Source organism: Giraffa tippelskirchi, chromosome 6 (assembly GCF_054371585.1).
Source record: "Giraffa tippelskirchi isolate mGirTip1 chromosome 6, T2T-mGirTip1v1.2.pri, whole genome shotgun sequence".
Lineage (NCBI taxonomy): Eukaryota > Metazoa > Chordata > Mammalia > Artiodactyla > Giraffidae > Giraffa > Giraffa tippelskirchi.
In genome coordinates, this window is record NC_137280.1 from 90,464,250 (window position 1) to 90,477,521 (window position 13,272).

The 13,272-nt window shown below is 38.5% G+C and overlaps 1 pseudogene; it reads left to right on the plus strand.

Moving 5' to 3' along the window:
• Window positions 1-4,767: 4,767 nt before the first annotated feature.
• On the plus strand, window positions 4,768-12,868 carry LOC145510849 (olfactory receptor 7E24-like; annotated as a pseudogene).
• The last annotated feature ends 404 nt before the right edge of the window (window positions 12,869-13,272 follow it).

The window sequence follows — 13,272 nt, forward strand, 5'->3', positions numbered from 1 at the left end:
AAAGTATTGGAGTTTCAGCTTCAGCACCAGTCCTTCCAGTGAATATTCAGGACTGATTTCCTTTAGGATGGACTGATTGGATCTCCTTGCAATCCAAAGGATTCTCAAGAGTCTTCTCCAATACCGCAGTTCAGAAGCATCTATTCTTCTGCCCTCAGCTTTCTTTATAGTCCAACTCTCACATCCATACATGATTACTGGAAAAACCATAGCCTTGACTAGATGGACCTTTGTTGGCAAAGTAATGTCTCTGCTTTTTCATATGCTGTCTAGGTTGGTCATAACTTTTCTTCCAAGGGGCAAACATATTTTAATTTCATAACTGCAATCACCATCTGCAGTGATTTTTGAGCCCAAGAAAATAAAGTCTGTCACTATTTCCATTGTTTCACCATTTATTTGCCATGACGTGATGGAATCGGATGCCATGATCTTAGTTTTCTGAATGTTGAGTTTTAGGCCAGCGTTTTCACTCTCCTGTTTCACTTTCATCCAGAGGCTCTTTAGTTCTTCTTCACTTTCTGCCATAAGGGTGGTGTCATCTGCATATTTGAGGTTATTGATATTTCTCCCGGCAATCTTGATTCCAGCTTGTGTTTCATCCAGCTCAGCATTTCACATGATGTACTCTGCATATAATTTAAATAAACAGGGAGAATATACAGCCTTGGGGTACTCCTTTCCCAATTTGGAACCAGTCTGTTGTTCCATGTCCAGTTCTAACTATCCCACATCTTCTTTATCCATTCCTCTGTTGATGATTTAGGGGTTGGAGGGGAGACTCTAAAGCATTCTATTTGTAACCACTCTACGTTAAATTAAAAGTACAATATGTGCACGTGGTTAAAAAAAACACTAAACATTAATTTTTTTACAAAATTCAAATCAAATTTAATTCTACCTCCCTGATTATTCACATATTTTGCAGTATTTCCTTTTATTTTTTTAAGCACAGTTTTCAATTTCCTTTGACAGCTTGATAAATAGCTTATCATTTTGTTTCCTGAAATTATTTACAACCATATTTTCCAGATAATCAAATATCCTTCAATATATTTTTAATGGTAGTTTAGTGTAGATGTACCTAAGAGTCAATTTCATTCTTGTCATTTACTCTGAGGTTGATACACTTCAACTAAATTTATTGAACATCATTAGAGCTTTATACTGAATGCTTGAGTCACATTTTATGTTTATACCATGAGACTTTGAATAGGTCAAGATCAGGGATCAAATATCATTTATCTGTATACTCAAATGCAACACAGTGAAGGTGGGAAAGGTTAAACACAGCTCTACTTTGTATACCATTAAATAAATTATTCTCTATAAGAAAAAGTGAAGACAATTTAACATTTATATATTCACTATTTCCCTTCTTTCCTGGAGCCCTTGCCTCATATAGATATTTCTAAGAACTCCTGAAAGAGAAAAAAGTATGATTTGCTTGCTTTTATTATCAAGACTTTCAATGGGATCTATTTTTCTCTAATGATCACTGCAAGATTAAGACTCTTAGATTAAGATTGGGGGTTGAAAGTTCTATGAATAATAAAGGGACAAGAAAGGGAGTACAGAATTTCTCAACTATACATAAAACATAAAAGTGTGAAAAGATTCCTGTTTCCTTCAAAGATATTCATCATGTGTGGAGAAATTGGGGAAAAGAAAAAGAAAATCATTTATTTGACTATTAATTATATAAACATCAGTATCTATGTTTTTCAAGCACCATGTTCTCAGCACTCATCTTTACCAGTAATCCTAAGATTTGATTCCCTTTACTATGATATGACTTCAGTTTAATGTTATTTTTGCTACTGCCCACTATATTAAAGGGCTCCAATACTCACTTTTCCTTTCTCTATAATCAACTCTACTGACTTGCTATTTGGTCATGGATATTCATCATGGGGGGCTTCCCTGGTAGCTCAGCTGGTAAAGAATCCACCTGCAATGCAGGAGACTCTGGTTTGACTCTTGGGTCAGGAAGATCCCCTGGAGGAGGGCATGGCAACCCACTCCAATATTCTTGCCTGGAGAATTCCCATGGACAGAGGAGCCTGGAGGGCTACAGTTCATGAGGTTGCAAAGAGTTGGACACAACCAAGTGACTAAGAACAGCATAGCACTCGTCATGGGAGGGGACACTGGGGACTGGGGAAACAACAAAATCTACATTACATTTTATGGTAGAAACATACCAACCTTGGGTTTTCATGTCTCATGTCCTATAAATCCATCTTTGTCATTCATTCTAGAATCTTATTCCCCAAATTCTGTATGAAATCATCTCAGTTTAGTGATACATTTTTGCTCTGAACTAATTAATTTAAATACTCCAGTACCCAGTCTCTCACTCTCATATCCACCTGTGCATGTCTACCATGTGATCTCCCCTAAAAATACCCTTTGTCATTTATCCACATGCTGGTGAATAGCATTCTTTCCTCCATATCCAGTTTGGCTTGATTTACATTCAAGTGTTCTTCATATCACTTAATGACAAACCAATTTCTGCATTCGTCAGGAGAGAGCTCTCTGTTGGGAAGGCTGCGTGGATGGGATTGAGAAGCCTACATCACATCACTATCCACAAGCATCCCACTTTATCCACTACACACACACACACACACACACACACACACACACACACACACACACGTAAACCAAAACCACATTTTTTAAAACTCTTTAAGAGATAAGACCACAAAGAAACCTAAAGAAAATAGATTTTGGAGTGAGTGGATTCCTCTCTAGTTAGCAGAAATCAGAAATACAGAAAACAGTTGCTCCATTTGTCCATGGAATGGCTGCAGATTGTCGTGATGTTGATGGAGGGGCTCTCCTAGTGTATCAGAAACCAGGGGTCTACTTGAGACTGCAAGACCACAGTAGTACAGATGGGTCTGCAGACGTACCCATTGGACAGGAAGGTCTACCCATTTGTGAGACTATATCTGGGATATTTTATTAGATCATGGTGGTGAGATGAATTTAGGACTATGTTGGAAACAGATGAACAGGACCTGAGTCTTAGAGCACAATATCCTTATAAAGGATGAGGCTTGGCTGATAGGCAGTCTCTCAGATGTTTCCAGTGGTCCCAAATCCAGGTTTTCATGCCCTTGCAAACTTCCCTCTCATTGACTATGAGGTGTACATAGTGATGTGATTACAACAGAGAATGTGGAAGAAATATTTGGAAGTCTCCTCAGGAATTGGAGTAAAAAAAATCTGAATTTCTTCTTGCTGCCTCTCTCTTTCTCTCTAGGTTAATAGAACCCAACTTCCATGTTGTGCGCTGCTCCTTCAGGGGCCCACATACCAAGGAACCTTGGGAGCTCTCTGAATAATAACCTGGGTACCTGTGAATGCTACCAACAGCCCTGTGAGTGAGCTCAAAAGTGATTCTCTGCTCATCAAGATTTCAGAGGCCTGCATCCCCAACCAATACCCTGACTGCAACCTTCTGAGAGGTGCTCTGAAATATTTCAAAAAAATATGGGGAGGGAGATGGAAGGGGGGTTCTGGAGGGGGAAAACATGTACACCCATGGTGGATTCATGTCAATGTATGGCAAAACAAATACAATATTGTAAAGTCAAAAAATAGAAAATAAACTAATTAAAAAAATATATACCCAGAGGGATGGGATAGGGAGGGAGGTGGGAGGGGGGTCCAGGAAGGGGAACACATGTAAACCCATGGCTGATTCATGTCAATGTATGGCAAAAACTACTACAATATTGTAAAGTAATTAGCCTCCAACTAAAATAAATAACTTTATTTTTTTAAAAAAAAAGAACAAACCCAAATGACAATTGGCTAAAATTTGTCCAAACACAGAAAAAAATTAATAATTCAAATACAGCTCTTTAATTAAATTAAAAATGAATTATCAAAAACATTTTGATAACTCAATTTAATACATTTAATAAAGTCTCCTTAAATCAAAAAAATATAAATTACCAAATAATAAGCAAAAATCAAGAGTTTCCCAATATGGCAATGTAATTCCATTAGAGAAAAACTTAAAAGTGAAGACTCATTCAAATTACAAGAGAAAAGTAAAAGCAATGTTGTTAAGCCTCCATGATATGAAAATGTCTTCCAAAGCAAAGCCAATGGCAACAAAATTAAGAAGTTATACTTAGAAAAAATATTAACTGAAAAAATGGAAAGAGTATCACATTCCTGATATAAAAGACCTAATATAGCATAGAGTTCATGGTTAATAAAATGAAGTTACAGATATCAAAATAACACATTGATTGTTAAATGAGAAAAAGTCTGAATTTTATGTTAACATCTATAATTTGTAAGTAAGAATCAAGAGCACAGGTGTACTTCATCCTGAGGAGAAGAGGGACCCAGACCCTTCCCAGGACATTCACTTTTCTCCTTTTCCTGTTCTGTTAAAATTAACAAGTCTCCAGAGATTGGGACAACATGGACCAACTGGCTAATGATGAGTTTTGGGCATTAAGCTCTAAGGTCACACTATTGTAAATAATTGGTCAGTACCTCTAGCTCATTATTTTGCCAGTTCTTTTTTTAATGTTTATTTATTTAAATTGGAGGATATTTAATTTACAATACTGTGGTAGTTTTTGCCATACACCAACATGAATCAGCCACAGGTGCACATTTGTCTCCCTTCCTGAGCCCCCTTCCCATTTCCCTATCTCTCTGGGTTGTCCCAGAGCATCAGCTTTGAGTGTCCTGCTTCATGCATTGAACTTGCCCTGGTCATCTATTTTGCATATGGTAATATACATGTTTCAACGCTATTCTCTGAAATCACCTTACCCTCGCATTCCCCTACATAGTCCAAAAGTTTATTATTTACATCTATGTCTCTTTTGCTGCCTTGCATGTTGGATCGTTACCATTATTCCAAATTCCATATATATGCATTAACACACTGTATTGATGTTTCTCTTTCTGATTTACCTCACTCTGAATAATAGGCTCCAGTTTCATCCACCTCATTAGAACTGACTCAAATGCGTTCCTTTTTATAGCTGAGTAATATTCCATTGTGTATATATACTACAACATCCTTATCCATTCGTCTGCCTATGGACATCTAGGTTGCTTCCATGTCCTAACTATTGTGGTTCCATGTCTGTGTCCATCCTTTCTAGGAACCTGCATCAGAAGGTCCAGCCTGAGTCTGTCTTCCTGCCTATCCTGAGGAGGGACCCTGAGACTTCATCACACACCAGGCAGGAAAGGGGCAGTGAGTCTTTGCTCCTTAGTCATGTTCCAGCAGAGATGCAGCCCAGTCCAGTAAGTACTGAGGGAGACAGTTATGGATGAAGGAAGTGTTGAAAAGGTATTTTTTCTTCAAGAAGAATAAACATAATAGTTGTTATAGAAAGATGCTGTTGTTGTTCAGTTGCTCAGTCATGTCTGACTCTTTACAACCCCACGGACTGCAGCATGCCAGGCTTCCGTGTCCTTTACTATCTCCTGGAGTCTGCTCAAACTCATGTCCATTGAGTCAGTGATGCCATCCAACCATCTCATCCTCTGTCCCCCCCTTCTCTTCCTGTCCTCAGTCTTTCCCAGCATCAGGGCACCAATCTATTCGGGTTTGGAGTAGAGCCCTTTGAAGTTTATGTTCACGGTTCTGGTTGGGGTGTGAGAACCCTCATTTAGAGTTCTGCTTCCACCCTCGCTGGTTCTAGCTCTGGCTGACTGGCATCCCTCGTGCCAGAGCAGCAGCAAGTGGGTCTCTGTAAACTTCCCCCTAGGCACTTCAGTTCATTATGAGAGAGGTATTGAGGATGAAGACAAGCATTAGCAAGATGACATGAATCATAACATCATATACTGTTACGGAAGGCTTCCTAAGTGTCAGATTCTGAAGTATGTGTTTTCTCTCCTGTTTCATTTCATCTGAATAATCTCTCCCAAAATATAGGTGCACACATTATCATTATTTTAATTGGAGGAAAAAAGCACAGCATTCTATGTAACATGTGCAAGATCATGAGTCAGGAAATGTTAAAACCAAGTTTGAAATCAGTCGGTCTGGTCAAACTGACTCCAGATACAGGGCACCTGGGCAGTCTTTCTGTTTTCACCCAGTCATATCAATTCCATCAGTCCTAGCAGAGACCCCCTGCTCACCGTGCCCTTCCCCTTTGTAGTTTTCTGGAGGACACAGTGGGGGGCAGTAGGTAGCACTTGCTGCAACAAGTGTAAGAAGAACGTCTGTGATCACAGGCAAACGTCAGAAATAATTGGCACTTGATGCTCCAGGATAGATCTCTCTGTTGACTCTGTTCCTGGATTTCACTTCACCTGTCCATTTTATCCTCTGTACTTATAATCAGTTGCCTCGATCATTTTACCTATTCAGGAAAATGAAAACCTTGAAAAAAAATCTACCTGATATGCCTCTGTGTTTAGACTGAGATACCTCTGTTTAAAGCTGTGCTTCTGCTTGAAACGTCGACATTTAGGGCATGGGACTCAGAGAAGAAAAACTTAATTTTGAATCCTGTGTGCTCCACTCATTCTTAGTATGTTATGGGGCAATTTCTCAGAATCTGTGAGACTTAAAATTTTGTCAACTGAGTCGATTCCTCATTGATAAAAACCCGCTGAATTAGAACTAAATGAATAATGGTCACCCTCTACGCAAAAACTCTGTGACAGATGCATTAAGAAAAAAGGGCAAAATACATTTTTATATTTGTTCCTAATAATGATAATGCTAATTCTCATGTTATCAGATTGAAATATCTGTCTGTCTGATGTTATGGTTTCCCTACATCTCTGACAGGGCATATTATTTTTCTTTATATAAGCACATCCTTCATATATGAAGAGAAATAACTGAGGCTCATTTATTTTTGATTCCTCAAAGCCTATACCTTGATGGCACAGAGGAGGCCCAAGGAATAAAATATCTCCAGTTAAATAAATAAGTAAGTAAGTGTTAGTTGCTCAGTCGTGCCTGACTCTTTGTGACCCCGTGCAGCCCACCAGGCTCCCGTGTCCATGAGATTTTTCAGGCAAGGATACTGGAGTGGGTTGCCATTTCCTTCTCCAGGGGATCTTCCCAACCCAGGGATTGAACCCGGGTCTCCTGTACTGCAGGCAGTACAGTATTCTTTAGCGACTGAGCTACAAGGGAAGCCCAAGTGTTAAATAAGCCCTTCCACTTTTCGCAGAAACAAAGTATGGGCAATATGGCTTCCGCACAATGACCACTTGTGCCAACATTTTCATTTTTTTCACAATGTCCCATAGGACTAGAGACAAGATAAAATAGTGCTTGTTTCTGTCTATGTCATAGACTTTCTTTGGTACCTATTATTTTTCATTTAATAGCACCAGCAGCATTCAATCATTGAAAAGCCATTGCAGAAATTTTCATGAATAAAATGAAAAAAGAGTTGGAAAAGAAGGCATATCTTAATGGATGGCCGAGACACATTTTAGTATTTCATGTTATTTATGCTCCAACTCTGAGACAGGAAAGGCTTTGATCTCTCTGCCATATAATCCATGAAAGGTCATTAAACTGAGGGGATTTTATTTTATTAATATACATGCTATCCCAATAGTGATTGAAATTCTTTTTATTAATACAAATGACCAAGTATTGATTAAGTTCCAAATTTCCCTTAGGTCCCACATGTGTTCTGGAAATGGGTATTAGATTCTTTTATTTCCAAGAAGGAGCAGAAGCACAGAAAGGTTGGGAGATTTGCACACAATCCTCTTCTAGGAAATAAAAGACCTAGGACTCAATCATTAGTATGCTTATTTCTTCTGCACCAGTTCTCTGCCGCCTCCATATAGCTAAGAAATATTTCTTTTCAAACCTATTTTGGCCCCTGAAGTGAAATGAAGGTAGAAGAATTGATTCATCCTTTTGGTTCAGGGACTTCTCTGTGAATTATGGGACTGCTGCAGCAGTTTACAGAGGCCATAATGGCCCTAACATGAAGGATTATAGAGTTTTCAATGACTTGTCATGCATTTTGCCTTCCAGTTTCGAATGTAAAGTTGAAAAGATTTCCTATACAAGATGAAAATATCAAATGCAGCTATTATGAAATTATCATAAGACAGACTTCAAGGATATTTCCAAAAGATAGGCTAATAAAAGCGAATGCATTTGGCAGAAAATGATTTTTCCTTTGAAAAAATGTATGCAATTAATATTAGTAAAACTGATTATTCACCAACTGTTGAAACTAGGAAGACTGTCATTCACATATGATATACAAATTCCCATTTGTATGATACAGAGAGAAGTACATAATTTTCATAGGACTGTTGTAAGCAGAAACTGATATAAAAAAATATATAATATATGAAATACAAATTAAACATTTATTTAATATATCAATAAAATGTATTAAATCATACATTATATTTAAATATATGAAAGATATATTGGAAATTTGTTAAATTTATAATAATGTATATAGTATAAATTTATGAACTGAAGAAAATGGTTTCTTTTTGTGTATCAGGAAAATGTTTGAAGTATTGTTTGTAGTTCACAAAGACAATTAACCAAAACATTGTGGTAAGCAAATTCATTTCAGGGGCAATATGGATAGTATTCTGTTTAGAGAAGATTTTACAAAAGCTGGTTATAGATACATAAATTAATATTGACATTATGAAAGCATTTCCAAGGAAACATACCCATCAAGTTCATGATACTGGTTGCTTTTGGAGACATGTATTCTGAGGAACGGGATGGAGCTGAGACACCAAGAAAAGTTAAATTTTATCTTTAATGTTTCAAATCTCTATGAGATCTGAAGCAAATATTATTAAATGTATATACTTTAAAATAGGTAGGAGTTATTGATGATAGCATTAACTGGTAATATTAATGGAGCTTTTACTAATGGCTGGGCATTGTTCTTTGGCAGTATTTATCAAGCCCAGCTTCACATTACAGTGACCAGTAAACTCACTTGTAGATCCTGAAAGTTGGTTCTAGGCTGAGGCTGGGGTAACTGAGAATTTTTAAAAAGACACATGTAAATTTGGAGAAGGAAATGGCAACCCACTCCAGTATCCTTGCCCAGAAAAATCCCATGGACAGACAAGTCTGAAGGGCTACAGTCCATGGGGTCTCAAAGGGTCAGAGCCAACTTAGTGACTGAACAGCAACAAAAATGGCAACACGTAAATTATCAACCAACTGGAACTGAAAACCACTTGTTTAAGCAATATAAATGATTTTTAGGACTTTCTTTCAATAATCCTATTAGTGGTTGGTTTAGTTGCTAAGTTGTGTCCCACTCTTGCAACCACACGGACTGAAGCCTGCCAGGCTCCTCTGTCCATGGGATTCTCCAGGCAAAAATACTGGAGTGGTAGCATTTCCCTTCTCCAGGTGATCTTCCCAACCCAGGGATCGAACCCAGGTGTCCCACATTGCAGGTGGATTCTTTACCAGCTGAGCCACAAGGGAAGCCCAAGAATACTTGGACTAGGAGGGATAGGAGTGGGTAGCCTATCCCTTCTCCAGTGGATCTTCCCCACTCAGGAATCGAACCAGGGTCTCGTGCATTGCAGGCAGATTCTTTACCAACGGAGCTATGAGTCTGAGCCACCAGGGATAGTATAATAATCCTGTTAGGAATATCCAATTATTATCACAATTTTAGAGGTCAGGAAATGGCCCAGAGGTGTTTACATTATACTAATTAGAATTTTTTCTCAATTAAATCAGAATGCGACCCGCTAAAATAATGAAGCTGAGTTACTTTCAGGCAGCAGAAGTAAGAGAATTGTAATCCCTTTACCAGGAAGGGTTGACATGAAAATCTGTTAACTTGACCTAAGAAGGCTGGGTCCTGACCTGGCTGTGGGACCTTCCCTGGGGCTGAACTCCTCTTCTGTAAGTATACAGGTTTATGATCAGGAGAACCAGACCATCAGGTATACGAAAAGGCACACAACATCAGTTAATATTGGAAACGCAAGTCTAAAGCTAAATAAAAGTTCACCTCACATCTCTTTGGATGACTTTTTAAAGAAAAAACTTAAAAGAAAACAAATGTTGGTGAGAATGTGGAAGTGGGGGACCACTTGCCCCTAATCAGTGAGAATGAATATTGGTACAGTCATTACAGAAAGCAGAGTGGAGGTTCCTTCAAAATTAAAAACTGAAACTAATGGAAATAGATCTACCATAGGCTCCAGCAACCCCACTTCAAGGTAGACGCCAAAGAAATAAAATTAGAACCTCAAAGAGATAAATGCATTTCTTGTCAATGTGATGTTATTTGAAATAGTGAAAATATAGATAAATGTCTATTGACAGATGAATAGGTTAAAAAAAAACAGCTAATAATTCTGGTTATGTTCTTGAAATCTGCTAACAGAGATCTGCTTAACTGTTACTACACACACAAATAGAAACTTCATTTCTGTTTGAGGTGACAGGTATGTTAACTAACTTGACTGTGGTAATCATTCCCAAGGTCCCTGTGTATTAAATCATCACTTTGTATATCTTTAAAAAACCTTCATGTTGCACAACTCATATATGCAATTTTGTCAATCACTTCAATAAACTGAAAAAAAGAAAAGACAATGAAGTTGTATTATCCTGCAGCACAGAATAATGTCCAAAAATATTACATTGGTTTATCATATCAGACATCTAACTGAGACAGTAGTGAAACAAATAATCCTATATATAATTTAAAAATTTCAAGAATAATTCTTAAATCTTGTTATCATTTAAAAATTGAAACTGTTCTGTATACTAACACCATATTTGTAGTCACCAACGCTGTATAATCATGAGTGCTTGGTTAAACCATACTGATCAAAATTTGCAGCCCACCAAAGTCAAAGATGGGGCTTTCCAGCTGGCACTAGTGGTAAAAGAACCCACCTGCCAATGCAGGAAAGGTAAGAGACGCGGGTTCAATCCTTGGGTCAGAAAGATCCCCTGGAGGGCAGCATGGCAACCCACTCCAGTATTCTTGTCTGGAGAATCCTATGGACAGAGAAGCCTGGGGGGCTACAGTCCACAGGGTCACAAAGAGTCGGACACAACAGAAGTGACTTAGCAAAGTCAAAGATATGAAGTCTATCCTAAATGACTTTTTAAAAACAACTGTGGGACTTCCCTAGTGTTCCAATGGCTAAGACTCTGCAATCTTAATGCAAGGCACACTGGTTTGATCTTTGCTCCAGGAACTAGATCCCACATGCCCCAACTAAAGACTCCTTATCTGCAAGGGAGATCAAAGATCCTGCGTGCCCATAATGAAGACCTGGCATGTATAAGCAAATAAATAAATATAAATTTTAAAAGAAGATAATCCTGATATTTGAATAATCAGTTATTTCATGAAGTAAGGAAGACAGAAGGAACAAAGGATGATCTAAAACTCTGAATGTAATATAAAAGCGTGTTCTGGTTAGGAGCATTCATTTTTAATTTAGAATCTAGATGATACTGTCCTGCATTTCATAGAGATTTGTAAATATTCTAAATGAAGGAACTATCTAGAATTGTATATGAGTAAAATAAGATATATATAAATATGTCCTAATTTCTTTACATTTGAATTATGTAGTTTCTTAGAGGGAGAAGGAAATTTCAGATTCTGTATTATTTCTAAAGAAGTAGGCTGTATTTTACTGAGATCATGGATGTAATACCTGTAACATTCTTGTTCCCTTTCACTTTGGGGTGCAGTTTTATAAAGTAAGAGTGTATAGACACAGGTGAATAACACAGAAACCAATGAGGGAACAATTCTAAACAGAATTTATCACACTGAGAGATATTGCTGAAGGAACTGGGGTGTATAATCTTAGAAATGAATTGCTTGAATCCAAAATATGGACACAGTGCTCAACACCCATTTACTTATTTCCTTTGTTTCCAGCCCTCTTTTCTTTTCCCAAAGGTGTCCAAGATACACAGAACTGGAAATCTAACAAGTGTCTCAGAATTCTTCCTCATGAGCCTCTCAGATGATCCAGAACTGCAGCCTTTGCTCTGGGTCCTCTTCCTGTCCATGTACCTGGTCACCATGTTGGGGAACCTGCTCATCATATTAGCTGTCGCCTCTGGTCCCCACCTCTACACCCCCATGTACTTCTTCCTCTCCAACCTGTCCTTGGTTGACATCGGTTTCATCTCCACCACAGTTCCCAAGATGATTGTGGACATCCAATCTCACAGCAGAGTCATCTCCTGTGAAGGATGCTTGACTCAGATGTCTATTTTTATCCTTTTTGCATGTATGGATAGTATGCTTCTTACTGTGATGGCCTATGACAGGTTTGTGGCCATCTGTCACCCCCTGCACTATGCAGTCATCATGAACCCATGCCTCTGTTGCTCCTTAGTTTTGGTGTCCTTTTTTGTTAGCCTTTTGGACTCCCAGGTGCACAATGTGATTCTGTTACAAGTTACCTGTTTCAAGGATGTAGAAATTTCTAGTTTCTTCTGTGACCCTTCTCAACTGCTCAACCTTGCTTGTTCTGACACTTTCACCAAAAACATAGCTATACTATCGGTGCCATGACTGGTTTTCTCTCTATCTCAGGAATCATTTTCTCTTACTATAAAATTCTCGTCTCCATTCTGAGAGTCCCCTCATCAGGTGGGATGTACAAAGCCTTTGTCACCTTTGGTTCTCACCTGGCAGTTGTTTGCTTATTTTATGGAACAGCCCTGGGTGTGTACCTCAGCTCAGCCATCTCACAATCTCCCAGGAAGGATGCAGCAGCCTCGGTGGTATACACTGTGGTCACCCCCTTGCTGAACCCCTTCATCTACAGCCTGAGGAACAAAGACATCAAAAGGGCCTTGTGGAGGTTCCTTAGCAGCACAAACTCATCTTAGGACATGGCAATCCCTTTGAGTGTGTACTAGAAAATGTAGCAAAACTAAATCTGGAGATATAAAAATTCTCTCTCTCTCATGACGTCATTTTTATAGCTCTTATGGCCTTCATGCCTCTCCTTGCTTTCTACCTGAATATTACTTCTCTATAGCTTATTCCCCTGCCAATGCAGGAGACACAAGTGACACAGGTTCAATCCCTGAGTCCAGAAGATCCCTGGAGGAGGAAATGGCAACCCACTCCAGTATTCTTGCCTGGGAAATCCCATGGACAGAGGATCCTCATGGGCTACAGTCCACAGGGTTGCAAAGAGTCAACCAAGACTGAGCACGCATGCACACACATGTTTTAACATGACAGTGGAGAGTTCTAAGATTCTTTTTGTATCAAAATCACTCCTTGA